This window comes from Contarinia nasturtii, unplaced genomic scaffold (genome assembly GCF_009176525.2).
Source record: "Contarinia nasturtii isolate CC-2019 unplaced genomic scaffold, AAFC_CNas_1.1 Cnas_scaffold_129, whole genome shotgun sequence".
Taxonomy (NCBI): domain Eukaryota; kingdom Metazoa; phylum Arthropoda; class Insecta; order Diptera; family Cecidomyiidae; genus Contarinia; species Contarinia nasturtii.
In genome coordinates, this window is record NW_022197486.1 from 2,077,031 (window position 1) to 2,095,068 (window position 18,038).

Here is an 18,038-nt window from a genome sequence, read left to right on the forward strand (position 1 = left end):
AGAGAGAAAAAAACAACCGTCTTGTCAGGCAATTCAAAACTCTTTTCCTTTTTTTTGTACTTTGATATAAAAAAGACTGTAAGTAGCACTTGCCCTTTGTAATGCCAATTATTTATTCGTTGCCTGTTAATGTTGCTCGCTCATTGTTATGGCACGTATTGTTTATACTACTAGTCGTTGCTGTCGTTTGGATTATTTACGCTTACTAAAAGAGAAAAACACACATGCAAACAGGCATGTCATAATAAATCTAATAATCGCAACAACGCCTGCGAACACACACACACACACACTTCCTTATGTATGCCAAACACTAAATATTGTGCGCGTTTGCCTTGCACTAAGTGTGTCCAATGAATGCGGAGAGTAAATGAAAAAAAGTAGAGAGCCGTGCAAATGGGTAAGAGGAAGAGAGTGTTAAATGAGAGCAATGCAAACAATACATTTTCAATAGCGATAAAAATTAACGAATAAAAGACATGCAAGTATGTGGCGCTTATAAAATCTATGAGCTTACACATAGTCGAGTGAATGGTTGAAATGAAATTAACTTGATATTCGGTTGAAACGTATCGCAAAAAAAATAAGAGTATCGCATGCAGCACCAGTTCCGAGGTTTAATGTATCACTCTTCTGAGTGCTCTCTACTGACTAAATACTTGATGGTTCACCCAAAATTTATTTCCATTTCACATAGAGCAGCATCTAGTCAACGATGTATTAAATACAAAAAGAAAAAAGAAAAGCTATAGTGTCGAATTTGGTACGGATGAATGTCGCTGTTACCACTCCCACAGTGACTGTGCCTCTCTCGAACGAAGTGTCAGTAATGCGGATCTAATACTGTAGTACTAAGACTTTAACTCATACACAATTGTTGAAAATTGCAAACGAGACAAAGAGATAATATTCAGATTTGAAATTTTTCAAGAAATAGTTTTAACAACGCGGAAAAAAGGGTTTAGGTTTTTTGCATCATCAGTAATGTATGTACTACCGTAGAATATCATCGAAATGCAAATAAAAGCTATTCATATGAGCAATGATAAAATGTGCATTGCACTAGGTCTGTCGGATTTCGTTTCTATCTCTCGTACATTGCACTATTTGGCGAATGCGATAGGAACAAAATGCAGAATATTATTCAATTATTCTCAGTTTAAATCATTCGCTTCAAAAAATGTAATTCAATATTTTAGCAAATCTTTCAAGAAAACGATTTTCGGACGAAAATTTAAATCGAAACCATTTCCGCATTCTCTATTTCTACGCCGCAAGAAATGCGAAAACTGTTTATCTGCGAATTTATTTAATAGAAAGTCATAGAACTTTTTCAGTGGCGGTCTATTCATGAATCGTTTATCCCAGTAATGTGCGAGCTATATTTTACAGGGGGGGGTGATTTTTCAAAAACAAAAAATTCTCTAGCAAATCAGACAAATTTTCGTTTTTTTTTTTTTTTGGAAGTCACTTTTTGAGGCGAAAATCCCTAGCAAATCGAAAGAATTTTCTCCGCGAAAAACCCTAGCAAATTCGAATAATTTTCGCGAAATTTTTTTTCTCATCCAAATCACAGGGGGGGGGGGGCCCCCCCCCCCCCCCCCTTCGCACATTACTGGTTTATCCATATTCTAGAGTTATTACAGATAAAAAGCACTTCGTTTGTACTTTTACTCAAACAAATAATCCAAACAAAGAAACCTCCCAATAAAAAAATGAATCCGTTTGATGAAATTACATTATTTATGTGGTCGATACAAAGGCATTGTGAAGAATGATGAAGCGAAAGGAAGAGAAGAAAGAAAATGATTTCTGTTCATCTTTGTGTGTCAGTAAGGATAGCGTTGTGATTGTTTGGGGCTGATTTTATTTGAAAAGCCGTTGCCAGATATTTGATTGACTTACTTATTTCGATTTTTGGTCGACTGTTTATATTTAAGTAACCAAGATTAGATTTACGATATAAAGAAGACATGCAACAAACAAAAACTGTAATTGTGACACAGTCAAAGAAAATATACGGAGACGGACGAATGGGATAAGAATGAGGAACATACAACGATAAAATGATGATGACCTTCGTTGAATTCAAGTATTTCAGTGCAATTTTCTCTAATTGGACGTAATGTCTGTTAATATCAATTTATGACCGGACTGTAAGTACATCATACCGCTTAAATAATGAAAAAAATAAAGAAGTGCTTTCCAAGACTTTATCGCTGCCAAATTAAAATACAATTTTCACAAAATACACAATTCGCCATTCTATTGCATAACAAATAATCCACATAAATGGTTTTTTTCTGCTCTGTTTGGTCAACTCTCTCGAATGTACCTCAATTTGATCAAATGTTTTACGGTTTTTTGGGTCAATAATTTGCAATCGTGAAATGCTTGTGCTATTTTATCATCATACTAGTATACTAGCGACACGTATAGTCAAAGCGAAATATAAACAAATGTTCGAACATACAACGTACGATTTTGAAATATTATGGAAACAACACGATAAACGAAAATTATCGATGCATTATAAATGATGGATTTGTGTAATGTAGATTATCGATGGCATTTACCGTCTTTATATTTTATTGCACACTATTTCCGAGTAGTTGAACTATAAAAAAATGGGGAAGATACATTAGTCAACATTTACATCATCTCTCTTACTTGCTCTCACTCTAATGCCGTTTGGAATTGTGTGATTTATTTGTACAATTGTGACACTGAAGCTAATGGATTTAATAGAAATACCACTTGAATTGTAAGTGTCATGTTTGACATAAATTCTGTTCTCCCACACAGACCAATAAAATTATTGTCATTTGTAATGAAATCTGAACAACGAAAATTGAAAAACGAGAGATTGAGAGATTGTGAGGGACAGAGGAGAACACAACATCCACTTGTCTTCTAACACTTAAAACAACTGACATACTGCTATATCCATCAACGGAAATGGCATTTATTACAAACATTTTGGATTGTGTCATCTTTTCGATCGAATTAAACGCCAAGGACATTTTCACAACTTTGGATGAGAGAGCAGAGAGCGTGGTGTGAGCGAGATGGTGGTTTGGATTTTTCTATCACAACTTGAGCAGTGAACACACTTGGTAAATGTTGAAAATTTGCATGTTTGTATTTTGGATTGAAAAAATGGACTTGGCTCTCTGCAACTCGGCATATCTAAAACTTCGAAGTTTCAACTTCTTCAATTTTTTGGCGTGTTTCATTTTCTGCATTCAATACTACTATAACTTTGATGATAGAAAAGCAAGGAGCGAGCGAACGCGCATGAAAGTGTGTGTGTGTGTGTGTGTGTGAGAGAGAGAGAGAGAGAGAGGACTAAATGTGTATGCGGCGGCAATAGTGAATATTGAATTTTTATCACAACATAGAATGTTCAAAAATATGTTTGTAGAAAATGGGAATATTTCATGAATTATGTTTGTTGATAAGAGGAATGCTTTCGGCATGTGCGCTAACTAGCGCCCAAGCAAAATATATTTGCAAAATACACGCACACACATATATCTAATATCGGAGTTTTAAATATGAAGAGTTATACGGAGAAGAAACTTTGCATAAAGATAATAAGATGAGGGTAGTGAAACCAGAGCAGCTTGTTGATTTCACATATATTTATGCTAAAGTGTATATGGAATCGAAGTTTGTGCTGAGAAAATTTCTTTTAATGATGTGCACATTTTATTTCAGCCATTTTTCAAATGATTTCTATCGAAAGTTCGTCGACCGAATTTTAAAGTACCATTTCAGTTCACATTCGGTAAATGCAGATATAGAAACGCACAAAGCGACGTTTCCAACTCCTTCGTACTTTTGTAATTAGATTTGACGAATTTTTTTTTTTGGATAAGAAAATGAAAGTTGACTCACCGAAAGAGTATACACCGTGCGTTCCTAGTGCAATTGCCTGCGTGTTTTGCGTCTGCTCTCGATCGTAGTCGTGCAGCTCTTGTGTGTGCTATAATTGTTGAAAATGTGTTGTCACTTCACTGTTGAGTTTGTCGATGGTCACCAGTGCGCGCCGTGTGATACATACAATATTTTCTGTAATATCCGTTTATAAACACTTTTATAACTCAATTTTATTCGCAAATTATTGTTCATTGAAAGCAAGTGAAATGGAAAAGAAAATATTCGTTTGTGAGAAAAGAAGAGTACGAAATATTGTTCAAATAGCCTTTCCTCATTCTTTTCGGTTCTTTTTTTTTCTAGTTTTCTTTTTGTTCCACTCGTTTTAAGAAAGATCGTTTAAACGATACCAACAAAAATACACTTAAATGCCAAACCTTTTATTTCACATCACTATTTAGCTTTTTGTGAATGTTTTTGTAAAAAAATTTCTCTAAAACGTTTGTCTCTTTGTTTTTCTCACCATTCGTTCGGTCTCGCATTTTTTTACAATTGACACGGAAATGCCAAACAAAAAAAATTGGATTTTTATGTATTTGAGCAAGCTTAATTCAGTGCTGTGGTAAGTGAGTGTAGTGAATCGAACAATATGCTCTTTCCAGGATTGTTAAATCAGCAGAAGAAAATCTTCTACATGATTTGGTTGTCGTTGATCAGCCAAATTGATTGGATCAATAGAAAATTAAGTCTCAACGAAATCATGTTAGTTTGAATTGAGTTTTTATATTTTTCAATCATTTGATGCGTAGACGCGTGTGTGCATGTCTTCCATGTCTTATACGCTGTGGACTATCGCACATCAAAAAGATCGATTTGGATGATTTCATATAATATTGTGTGTTACATTAATATTCCAAATAACCAAATTGTGACATAAAAAATCCCCTCTGACGAACAAAATATGCGTGACATTTTATGGCTCGCATTTGATTCCAAAACGTTTATTTTCTACAATTTTTTTTATTCATCGGCTCACGCTTTGCTGCATGCAAGAAATATCGAGCTTTTTTAAAAGCAAATATTTATGTTAGTGTGTGTGTGTAAATTGCGAAAATATCACACATTCATCAAATTCGAGGTGCTTGAAAAACGCACGGGCAAGCAATCAATGTTCCATGAAAAAAGGACAAAAGTAACCGCATCAATTCAATCATGCAATGTGAGCTAGGCAGACGCCAAACGACAATCTGAAGATGTAGAACAATAGAAACGTCGACGGAACAGTGAAAGTTCAGAATTTATAATTTATGGCATACATAGGGCAGGAAAAAAGCGGTAAATATAAAAGACAACCAAAGTGAAGAATCAATCAATAGATTCAAAGACCATAAAATATGCCATGATGTTGATAAAAAGAATAAAATAGGATGAAGGGACACCAAAAGTATTTTGGGATGGGAGTTGTGCAGTGAATGAAAAAAAAAATCGAAAGATGGAAAATGTCACGCGCTCTCATTCGAACCCTCTTCATTTACACAGAAAAACCACTTAAAAGTGCGTGCTTAACACGCTGTTTTCCATTATAAAAATATAACATAGCATGTATGTGAGCGAAAGAGAGAGTTTTTTTTGCCGCTTTGTAAACATATCGCCTGGCATCTGCAATTTACTGTATTTAAATGTATTATTCTCGTGTTGGTTGACTTTATACACAATGAATGAAGAAGAAGAAAAACTTTTTTCTTTCTTTAGCTATCTCCTTGTTTCATGTCATTCATATATTCTCACTTGTTCGGTCTATATAATATTCGCAAATAATGATTGTGTTTATATGGGTGCTTGCGCGAAATGGCAACGTGTTCGTTTGATAACCTTTCAAAAAGTCATGCGACAGACTATAGTCATGAATTAATCATTATTGGTGGCAGTGTAAAAGCCACAATGTCCCACTGCCACATTTAAAGAATACAAATAAAAAACCAACGAGAATATGCCAACGACGCGAAAAAAATTGCTCTCATCTTCGACATTGTACCAACTTCGATTGCTTATTAGGTGGGATTGCACACATAATCGAAATTCCATCACTACATGTTGCAGTGATTTTTGCGTTTTGGAATTCGTGCAACTGTCACCATCATCTGCAACAACCGCCGTCGCTGCCACAACAACAATGAGTGACAACTCGTTGATGAGCGCACGTAAAACATAATTTTATTCGTTGCCAACGTAAGAGTATGTAGCTTGCGGGCAAAAGTAGCAAAAATTTCATGGATCTGAGATTCGGTTTGATTGCCGCAATCTTCAAAAGTTTCAAAAAACCGAGTGAATATAATCATATTCTGCGTCAAATGTACATTATCCATCCGCTTTGTAAGTGACTTGTCTTGTGTTCAAATCTTTTCGTAATGTAAAATTAAGTGATTCTCTGATTTAAAAAATCCAAGGTCAAACTTTAAGGGTGGAAAAATGGGCTTGGAGATGAAGGAAAAATGGATCTAAATGCACTAAATCACTCTTTCACCTTGAGTAGTACCAATGTCTGCATTGAATGGATAAATTATATAATTCGAAAGTTATGCTAACAGCAATTAGATAGAGTGTTAATATGATGTGCTGCATTGGTATTGTAACAACTCATAAAAGTCTTCAATTGCTTCAATCGATGCATTGCACTAGTTTTTTTTCAAACTATGACACTAGTTGCACTTGAACTAACCTAAATTGGTGGCGAAATTTTCAATGACTTTTAACTTTGGAACACATTTGAACCACATTCAGATGACTGGAAATATGCAAACACATATCAACGGTATAAACCGAATCCACTACAGCAAAACAAAGTTGCATTGCTTTTTGACTCATTTATTTTTTCTCCAACTTAAATGAATCATAAACGCTGGTGTTAATGTTGATTTTATTTTTGAAAAGTATTTAATCTATCTTTAAATGTATCGCGATATTTAATAAAGGTCATTAATTATGTGACGCCAGGCAAAACCAACTACACACATGAGTCTAAATTCAAAAAAAAAAAGATCATATAGAGAACCACGTCATAATTTTGGTTACGGAAGTGAAAACGTCGACCTAAAAAACTAACCGTATTATATTGTGCATATTCCCAGATGAAATGTGAAAATACAATTCTCTGAATTACGATATTTTTTAATTTAACGCTTTGATTCAAATTGAATATGTCATTTTGATTTGGTGTAACATTGAATTTTTTTTCGGTTTCATTACCAGATTTGATGTAGGTTGAAGTTTTTTTTTCGTAGCAGTTTTTTGCCTGAAAATTAGGCGAAGATCTCTTGGGCATTTTATTTCCTCCTTTAGTGAACTTTTTCCACCACAAAGTTTAAAAAAAATGTAATGAAAATTCCCAAATGAAGACTCATTCAGGCTACTTTTCTATCGGCTGAACGAAAAATACTGCAAAAAATCCATTCAAATAATTTGTGAAACGTGTACATTGTGACGTTACAACATCCATTGTGGATCATTTAAAATCTACTTGAAAATCATCAACTCTATAATTGCAATGTTTGTGACTAATTAATGTCAAAATGTCATACTCGAAAATAACGTTTTGGCATACAAAAGTAGTCAAATTGATGGTGTCGCATCCCGGCTGAACGAAAAAATAAACAAACAGCGTTATTGTTATATTGCCTCTGGTGGGTCAGATACTTGTGTCAAAATGGAAAATTCCATGAATTCGTCATCACCAATTGACATGGTATATATTTTTTTTAAATACTTGTTTTCACTCATCGCTTGCGGGTTGTTACAACAATGCTCGAACATTTGAATGGGGCAGGAGAACGAAAGAGGCAAAAACGTGTATGAATGTAACTTTTTTCATAATTGTTTTTGCCCTGAAAGCATGAAAAAAAATGGAGCTGAAGCAAAAATGATGGGTTCGACAAACAAACAAAAGAACAGACGATGAATAAAATACAACAAACGAGCTTCCAAAATCTATTCATGAAACAATTAATTAACATATTATATTCAAGTAAACTTATCGACAACAAATCACAAAACTGCGCCGAAAAAGAGCGATAATTTTAATAGTAATTTTATTGCAAGAATGTTAAGTGATAATTTAAAATGTGAAAACAGGTGGTTTTGGCATATCGCAAAGCACGATCGAATAGAAATTGTGTGTGTATATGCCGAAGTTGAAACGAAGCGGCCCAATCAATGTCACGAATGAAACTAAATATAGTTCTTAGTTTTTGTGTGTGTGTGTCGTTGGCGTTGGTCTTGTTCCCTTCATTCATCGATGACGTTGTTAGTAAGTCAAACGAATGTTTGCATCGTGTTCTTAAACCTGTGGATGTCAGTGCGTTTATTTTCCTCTTTTTTCAAATGAGAAATTTTTGTCGTGACATTGCGTTTTGCATTTTCGCTATCGATCGTTAGGTGCAATCGTGCACACCTTTGTCAAGGCTTTTTTTTAAATATTTTTGTATTTAAATCGTTTAATTGTTATTGTGCCCGTCCGTTTCTCTTTATCTCATTCTCTTTTCCTCTTGAACACTTTGCCAAACAGTACTAGTAAGTATATACGTTTGATTAATTCTTTGGCTCATTCAAATACTATAATATTAATAATGATGTTGCTGATGACGATGATGACGACGATGACTATAATGTACATGAAACACGAAATAGCAACAGCGTGAACACATTTGCGTGCTCTTTTACCAAAAAAAAAAAAAAAAAAAAAACAAATTTTCGTTATTTAATTTTTCTTTGTTCGCATTCACACTGATATAAACGCCTAATCTATCCGCTTATTTTTCGTTTTTCTTTGTTTATTCTTGTTCTTCGTCCCCTTTTCTTCGTTTTATGTTCTGTCTGTTTATTCGTTCGTTGCTCGCAACAAAATTTATGTTGTATGTTTTGTTTTTCCCATTAACGACCATTAAATATGATCGCGAACCGATTAGAAAAATTATGGCAAAACGAAAGTGAAGAGAGCGAGAGAAACAAATGAAAGAAAGAGAGAGAGAGAAAGCCAAAAACAAAAGGTATCCATGAAAATGAAAAGGAAATCATGTTTTCATGAAAAATGAAGCTAAATCCACAACATTGTCAGACTGATACAAAGCGTAAGACACAAAATGCTCGATGTTCACAGTGAATATACATTATTTAAACATCAGATAAAAATACACTTATTTGCGATGACATTGTTGTTGCTTATCCAACATTTTATCAATTTAACGCACATTTTTTTTCGCTTTCTCACTTCGTTGCTGTGCTTTTTCGGTTCAACGCCAGCCATAATAGGTTATTTGTTGTAATTTCAAGCATGAAATTATGCGAATTTTCGAGACATTTTGACCAAAAAAAATCCGAAAGACCATTAATATACAAAGTTTCACACTATTTCAAATGTTGTTGTAAATCAATCAAAGTTTTAGATCGATCGAAAATTTATTCTTATGACGCAGCTACAAAGAAATATTATTGAGCTGTAATTCAATATTTAGAACGCTTTAAATGCTCGAAAATACAGTTTAAACTCGTATGTTAAATCACTCTAAATTTGGACGTAGAATCAGTAGTGATTTACTGTGTATGCACAACCTCAATTTTAATAAATTCGTGGTCACCAAACATTTAACCTTAATCATGAATCTGAATGTGCACACACACACCGTTACTTGCGATGCAAAAACAGAATATACATAATTATTCTCAAGAGTTGGGTCGCCACACACAGGAAGAAATAGATCGCTCGCATACATTTCAAACAGTTATTTTTGTCACTTGATGCATCGCGCGCACGAATGTATGTTGAGCTGACTATGAATACTCTAGGTACATTTATTACGATCAATTGCATTGCGTCTGCCAAATGCTTAAAATTTTATTTTCGAATACATTTTTTTCTTTTAAATCGACTTTTTTACTTTGCTCTTTCTCTCTCTCTTTCTCTTTTAATGCCAATGGTTTTTTTTAAAATACTTTCAATGTTTATTTCGTTTGAGATTTGTTTTTAATAAAGAAGGAATAAAATATTCATCGATATCCGATCAATGAAATTGAAAAAGTCTTTTTTTCACATCGTTTGTAAAACCACAATAATATTTTGCGCAACAACTGAACGGAATTTTGCGGGCTTTTAAGCGATTTAAATATTTAATTGGTTTAAAGTGAGCATTTACATTTGATAAAAAAGTCCGAAAACCTTCTTAGTCCCTTGTCGCAGAGATGCTTTAGGAATCAATCTCCATTTTTGCTCAAAATATGAGTAATTTTGTTCAAACACGTACACCCAGCTCATTTTACCATTTCAATCTTGTGAAACATGTGCACACAAACACATTTAAAAAAAAAAATCTGACAAAACAAGGGAGAAACCATCCATGGACGAGTTTAGATAGGGCCAATAAAGTTTAATATAGATTGAATATTGAACAATTATGAATAAAATAATCGTGAAGCAAAAAGAAAACTTTTACGATTTGGATGAGAGAAGACAAAAAAAAAGAATAACAATCCGAAGGGAATTTTATCATTTGTATTAGACATATAAAATTGAAAATTGATTCAATGCTTATTAAGCATTTCTCGAAAGAAAGAAAGAAAGAGAAGCAGATGGTTTAAAATGGTTTCTCGGTTATCTTATGCATTAAATTTCATGCACTGAAAGTGTTCATCTTCGATATGCGAATGACTTGGTAAGAATAGTCGTTTGAGTTAGTCATATACCCATATGTGAGTGGGTTCCAACAAGAAACGCACATGAGGCAAATCGTTCAATTGATTGGCAATGAAATTAACTGCGATATTAGAAACACGGGAAATTTTCTTCTTGACTCAAGCTGCATTTTTTTGCGCCATACTTCAATACCCTTGTATCATCAAGACACCCTTGGATCATCGGATGTCTGCATACTCGCCTCTTTCATTCAAGTCATGTAGAGAGCTTTCGTCTGCAGACGAAGTTTCTGTATATATATATATGTGGTTTTTGTTCGCATTGTTTCGCTGTGTATCAATGACCGAGTTAGTGCTCCACTCGATTATTGACGCCGCACAACATTCTTGCGCTCATCCATTCTTTCAGGTATAAAAAAAATCATAACACGTAAAAATGGATATAACAATAAAGAATAAAAGTCGATTTATCAATCGGGAATGATTCAAGTGTGTCTTTGGGGAGCAATTTCTGTTGTTTTGCCTTTTTTCTTCCAACGAAAGAAAAAATCAATCGTGTATTGAAAATTGATGCACATTGTTCACTTTATAGAGATTGGTGCATCATTGTGCGGTGCGTGTAATGTGTTCCATCTATCTATTGAATCAATTATAGCGATATAAAATCGCATGCTGTCTTCCATTCATGCGTCTAACATTTATGTATGTACAAAATGAAAATACAATGAAGGACAAAGGGCCGTCTGCCAAACGAGCGAGCACAACAGAGAATGCAAAACAATAACGATTCTTCTTCACTGCAGGGGATAGAAAATGAATGCGTATAATGAAACGAAGGTTAAATTCATTGGTATTTCACCGTTATCAAACTATTGATTGTTCAATTTTGAAACCGATCAGGTATATAAACCGGAAATCACCAAACACAAATGACAATTCAAATATTAATTTTGCTTTAACGGGTGAAATTGATCACAGAGAAAAACGGCATGCTATACGACGCTTTCTTTATTTGCCATTTTTTTTAAAGTAACAAAGCTCAATTGAGATGAATGATATTCCGAAGTGTGTTCGTGTAAAATTTTGATGGCCAAATGGCATTTGATGATGGTCATTTTGAGTGGTTTTTCCGTATTTGTGCAATAAACGTAGAAAATGTGATGATGCATGACCCAAGCGTGTGACCAAAAATGCACTTAATTTCCACTTCATTTACTTATTTACTGCAATCAATTGCTGATACGATGTCTTCCAATAACACTCCAATTTCCACTCTTAATCGGCTCGATCCGGACAACATTTTGCCCAATTGATGATCCAATCCAAATGGACATTCACAGCAACATTAATGGTTATCTGTTCAATTTTAACCGAATATTGCAAAGTTGGTTGTGAATTTTTATTCTCGAATGCATCATGGTCTTGTGCCGCACGTCAATGTCAAACACAGACAATGCTGCTTGCATTATACCATTGTTTCACATTTTCAACATATAATTTCAAATAGGAGCTAATACAGTGTGTGTGTGTGTGTGTGTGTACAGTTTACGCTACTTGTTTACTAATCTGATAAGTAACACGGTTAAATATGGATTTAAAGCACAACGTCTTGGGACCTACATGCTTGTTTGTTTCAGGTAAATGCGACGATGTGATAGTTAACGAAGAGGTAGAGAGAAAAAGTTCTAGAACAAGAGACAGAGAAAGGGCGCAGTGCAAAGAATATAAAATGAGAAAAAGAAAGTTTGGACATAGGACATGTTAGTTAAATTCAATGTAAAAAGTGGTGGAAAATGATGCAAAGCGTACAAATTCCAACCAGTAATATATTAAATATGAATTGTTCTAATAAAATGGCCTGTCATATACATGAGCTGCACGTGTCAAGAAAGATTGGAAACGAAACGAGAAATAAAAGAAAGTCGAAAAAGAAGAGCGATTCGTTTAATTATTTAGAGAGAGAGAGAGGGAGAAGGAGAAAGAGAGAGAAACGAGGTACGAAAACGCATAGGTAACTCTAAGTATGAAAAACGGAATTGCGCTGATACGAGTTGCGCGTGGAGCGGCGACTAAATGCAATACACATATATTTTAACGCCGACATGAAGTTGTTAAAAAAACATGAAAACCGCAACAACCGTTTAACAACTAGAACTAGATGTTCTACCATGACCATTTCTAGTGCGCTCAAGTAATTTTGCTTAATTAAGTTTTACTACTACTTTTTTCACATCATCTCTCTCTCTCTCTCTCTCTCTCTCTCTATAGCATCCACGGTTCGACACCCAAAGCAGCATCACTACTATCCTCATCATCATCATTATAATCATTGTCATAATCTGTCTCTCGAATGACTAATTGAAACGAAGGACACTTTACCTGTACACTTTTTTCTCTCTCACATTTTATATATTTCTTGTGGCATGTTTTTCACTTTCATTTTTCGCTGTCGCTCATCTCCAATCATTTTAATTATCGTACTCGGCATTACCATTAATGTGAAACTCAGTGGCCAGATTGCTCGGAAAATGGATATTAAACTCGCTTCTACAAAAATAAGTGCATTGTGATAATCGAGTTTTTTTCCGCTCAATCGTTCGATCACTGATCCATTTACTTTTGTGCGAAAGAAAAACTCATATCATCAGCAATGGCGTCAGCAAAAAAAATCCCTCGTCTACAACTTGATTGTTCACATAATAGTTCAAGGCAAACAGATAAAATACTTGTTGCTTTTCACCATGTGCTGCATTATTCGCACGAATAGAGTATGATTTCGTTTTTTTTTTGTTCTGGTTCGTTGTCATAGCGAGAGAGAGAGAGAAATGAAATACTTGTTTCTTGTTGAAAACATTTTTTTTTTGTAAAAGACCTCACATTGATGATCAATGTAAAAAATGAAAAATGATTGCGAAGACAAAGAGAAAATAAAAAAAATTCTTGTATTTTACACAACTCATTTGTTTACTAGAGAAACAGACATCATAATTAGTCGAGAAAAAGTGTTATTCGAAATTTTTGCTCTGTGTATTTTTCTCATTCCTTTTCAAAAAGTTCATGCGTTCATTTTCTTCAATTTTTTCTAGTCGGTGCTTGTACTCGTCAAATCGTCTGATTTTGACTTTGTTTGCATTAGAATTTAAATAAAATGATTGTCCTTTGAGCATTTGAAGAGTGTCTTTCTTTCTGTCTCTCTTTCTTTCTAAATATTTCCCTATCTGTAATAGCGGCCGAAATGGAAATGACCAGAAAGAAAGTGGGAGATAGCAAGTGAATTAGTAATACAATGAGTCTTGATCGATCGTCGGTCGGATGGATGTCAAATTGGTTAAAGATAAATGAAGATAAGCTAAATATTTCTACTTCTCATTCTGACTTTCAGTTAAATCTGTCCAATCCCAAAAATAAATATCATCACTTGGATATACGAAAGGCAAACAGTTAACCAAACGCTGTTATAAATTAATGACAAACAAGCATTTTTTGTCCTCTCTCTCTGTCTTTCTCTCATTTCGATATGTGCTCCTGTCAATGTGATGTAAAAGAGTTCTCGGTAAGAGTTCGTACATATTATTGAACGTAGGCAATTTATTAATCGGTTTATCACCATCATTATCATCAAAATATATATATCGATACAGGCAATGTAACTTTGCATTTTCATGGAAACGAAAATATAAAATTGATGATGGTTTCGTTTCGATAGTGTACACAATACGTAAATGCAATCAATTTACGGTAGGTTCATTTTACGGAGTCGCCGCCGAAGAACGCATATCAAAATGAATCAAAAGGGAAAGGTATATGGGTCAAATCACTATAACTACATGTAATTGTTTGTCATTGATTACATTTTGTGCATATTCTTTGTAACTTTTAATGATGTGTTATTGAATTATTGGAGAAGGGAGAGAGAGAGAGATATGATTCCATCATCGTCAATTTTGTATCGCGATATATACTCAATTATCATGATTTAACATTTAATTGAAATTATGTAGGCTTTTATCGAAAATTGCCAACACGAATGCTAAATTATTTATTACTAATTCACAAAACAAACAGTAAACAGTTTTTTTTTTTATTGTTTAAAAGTAAACACGATGATAATCGATGTGTATATTCTTGATTCGGCCAATTCAATAGACAAATTGTTGGTCGATAATCATTTTCGGTGCGATTTCTCTATCCCTCATTTGTCTTCTATCGCTCGTCCGGTTTTGCGCATAACGAGCGAATCACTTTTATTCTCTGAGCATACACATTTGTTAATATGTGAGAGTATATTTTAAAATCTGCATTCGTTGTTTTGTTGGCATTCAAATTCAAAATTTTGAGGAAAAGAGAGTAAGTAAGAGAATCATCAAAAATCGAGCGAAGACTGAGCCAAGTGTCTATCATGGGCAGCGCATATCATCATTATTCATCATTTAAATAAAAAAAAATATATAAGCAGAAGTAAAATGTATGAAATTTTAATAAAGTGTTGCTTGTTATGTGCTGTTCCTTCGTCTTAAGTGCAAACTCTGACTGAAGAACACGTCAATCCATTAGTCTCGGATTCCATTGAATTTACTTGAGTGGAACAATATGCAAAGGAGAAGGAACGATGGCGAGCGGTGGAGAAGGAACGATAGCCTAAATGTGCACGTAACACAATCATAAATAATAAATTATTTTATGCTGGTGCATAGAACACCTTTTCCGAGAAAAATTGAAACTAAAGAAAAAAGAGAGAAAGGGAAAGCGAGAGGAAGAGAAGCTTTCTCTCTATTTTTGAAATTTAATTTCTTTTCTATTCGCTTCATTTCATGGTTCCGATCTTTTTCTTTGTTTTGTTTTTTTCTTCTCTCTTCAAATTAAAATCATTGACGCTTCAAGTAGATCATTACACTTGTTGCAAATACACATCCGCCAAAGAAAATGTCATCCTTGTCGTCGATTTTGAACCGTTTCCATAATTAGAAAATATGCTGAATTTTAAGCGAAAAAGAGTGAAATTGTTGAACTGCCTCTGTGCTCTATGGTCACTATACCGTTTCAATTCGTCCCGAATAAATATGCACAAAACCCATTTTCCATTTTCCATTTCACTTTCTTTCAACTACCAAAAGGCAATTAATATTTAAAAATTCTCGGAACAAAATAACTGCTACTACAACAACAATTACAACAAAGTGTACAAAAAACACAACGAATAATAATGAAATTGTAACGAGCCGTGTTTAAACACAAAGATTTGCGGTCACATACATATTTCGAATGAAAAAAAATTTGCTCGAATAGAGTGGGCCTAATCTTTGAAGAAGAAAAAAAATGGTTGTTCAAAGTTTATTACGCGGTGCGCAACCACTTCAATTAGTTGGGTTCGATTTATGAGTTTATTCTTCGGAGCACTTATAAATAATAATCGATGTGCCAGCAACCGACCGACCCACAGAAAAAAAAACGAAACGAATTTAAAGAAATAATAAATAGATACAAAACGTTTTTTCGCGGTCGTTGATGTACAATTTTTTTTTCAATATTTTCTTTTTCTTCGCTTACTGTACGTGGGAATACTATTTTTAAATTAGCGATGTGACACGACAATGCATTAACAACAGCTGTTCATTGATGATACTTCGATCATTTTTATGAATGATCAAAATGATATATATTCAAATCTTTGGATCTTTTTTTTTTTGAATTTGATATTTTTATCTTTGTAATTTGACCGCATTTTACGTGGCAAATATTAATAATAAAAATAAATAATGATAAATATTCACACCGGAAAAATGTGTGTTTTTTCGTCTATTTTTAAAATAACAAATGAAACAGTGCAAAAAAAACGAACAGTCGCGCACGATGCGGATTAACCTCTTATTTTAAACAAAAAATTATGTTATCTCAGTTGGCAGGTACAAAACTAAAAATCAAAACCGTGAAAATGAAGGAAAAAAACAACACAGACGCGAAGAGCAAATTTTCGATAAAATTTTAAATAAAAGGCGGAAGAGAATTACTTTGAAACAAATAAAAAAAAATGTCGCACGCACCAAACAGAAGAAGAAGAAAGCGAACAAAAAAAAATCACTGAAACCGTTGACAATTATTTTGAAATAGAATTTTGTTTTTCCTTGTTATCTTTAAATAAGTTACCCTTGTGCTGAACGGCTGAGCAGCGTGAGCGGCCAAAAAAATGATAACTTATAATTGATTCGATATACGATCGAAGAAACAAAAATGAGAGAATAAATTCAATCAAATAAAAATGAATTTGAAATCGTTCGTTATATTTTCTCACTTGAACGAAAAAAAAAAATCACACTCAAAATCGTCGTGACATCGAAAACCGCACACACATTTATATGGATTTAATAAATAAAAAATGTACACAAACACAAATTTTCGGCTTTTCGATCGGTTTTTCGTTCTTTAAATGGTAAAATTTAATTTTGAATGAAATAACAACAAAAAAGAAGAAGAAAAAAAAACTAACAAATTTGAATCGTTGCTATTGGCGTATAAAATTTGTTGACTGCTTTTCATTCGGTCGATGTTTTGTTTTCTTTCGTTTTTCGCTGCGTGGATCTATTCTGTTTTCTATTCTGTCAAGCGGTTTATCAAACGATTGAACGAAAAAAAATGATATATATAATGTTTGTTGGTTGGATTTTGTGAGCTTTCTTCGAGGTATGTGTACGTCCAAACAGTGTCACGGCGACTATACAACTGATACGATTTTTATTCGTGCGAGGATTCAACCAGACTCAACAACCAACACTCGGTGTATTGTGTTGGCTGGCTAGCTATAACTCTGTGTATTCGACGTTCTATCGCGCGCTCTGTATGTGCTTGCCATAGTCTTTTGCTCAGTCTGTATGAGAAACATATTCTAACACTGTGTGTTGTTGGTTGGTTCAAACCAAACGAATGAGCCGACGATGTACAAACGATATATGGGATCTATACCGATGTGATGGATGTGTGAGGCTCTTGAACAACGTGCACGTTACTGTATGAACAACTGTAAAAACGGTGTGGTGTACAGTGCTGTTGTTATTATTGACACGCGCGCCTGTATAAACACAGCATATAACATATTCTACTATTACAACAAATTTGAAAGTGAATTATGAAGACGACGACGATGACGACGACGATGATGATGAATCAAGTATGAGCTTGAAATACAGTACAGAGACAACGACATCGGTCTACACATATTTTGAAAAAGCGTTAAATTCATGACGCATTTGTCATCGTCGTTTGGTTCGATTGAGAGTGGAAATTCCTTGACGAAAACAATGAACAGAAAAAGGTCTACATTCGTCGAGAGTGAAAGAGGGCATATGCATGCACATAAGACATATTCGTCAAATGCACTTATCACGAACTATAATATGCCGGCATATTTACATATGCATGACCTAATGACATTATACCACACTTTCAAATTAAATGTCTATTTGCTTTGCATTTTGTATTTCTGC

At 34.0% G+C, this 18,038-nt stretch overlaps 1 protein-coding gene across 2 annotated transcripts in view; it reads right to left on the reverse strand.

Moving 5' to 3' along the window:
• The window catches only part of LOC116349649, a 101,381-nt gene extending 84,002 nt beyond the window's left edge, over positions 1–17,379 (reverse strand). For both annotated transcript variants that reach the window (XM_031781239.1, XM_031781190.1), the window contains exons 1-2: positions 17,045–17,379; positions 3,901–4,074 (exon numbers count right to left, since the gene is read on the reverse strand). The gene's annotated coding sequence lies outside the window, so the exon portion shown is untranslated. The remainder of the gene's footprint in view (positions 1–3,900; positions 4,075–17,044) is intronic.
• Between the last annotated feature and the right edge of the window lie 659 nt (positions 17,380–18,038).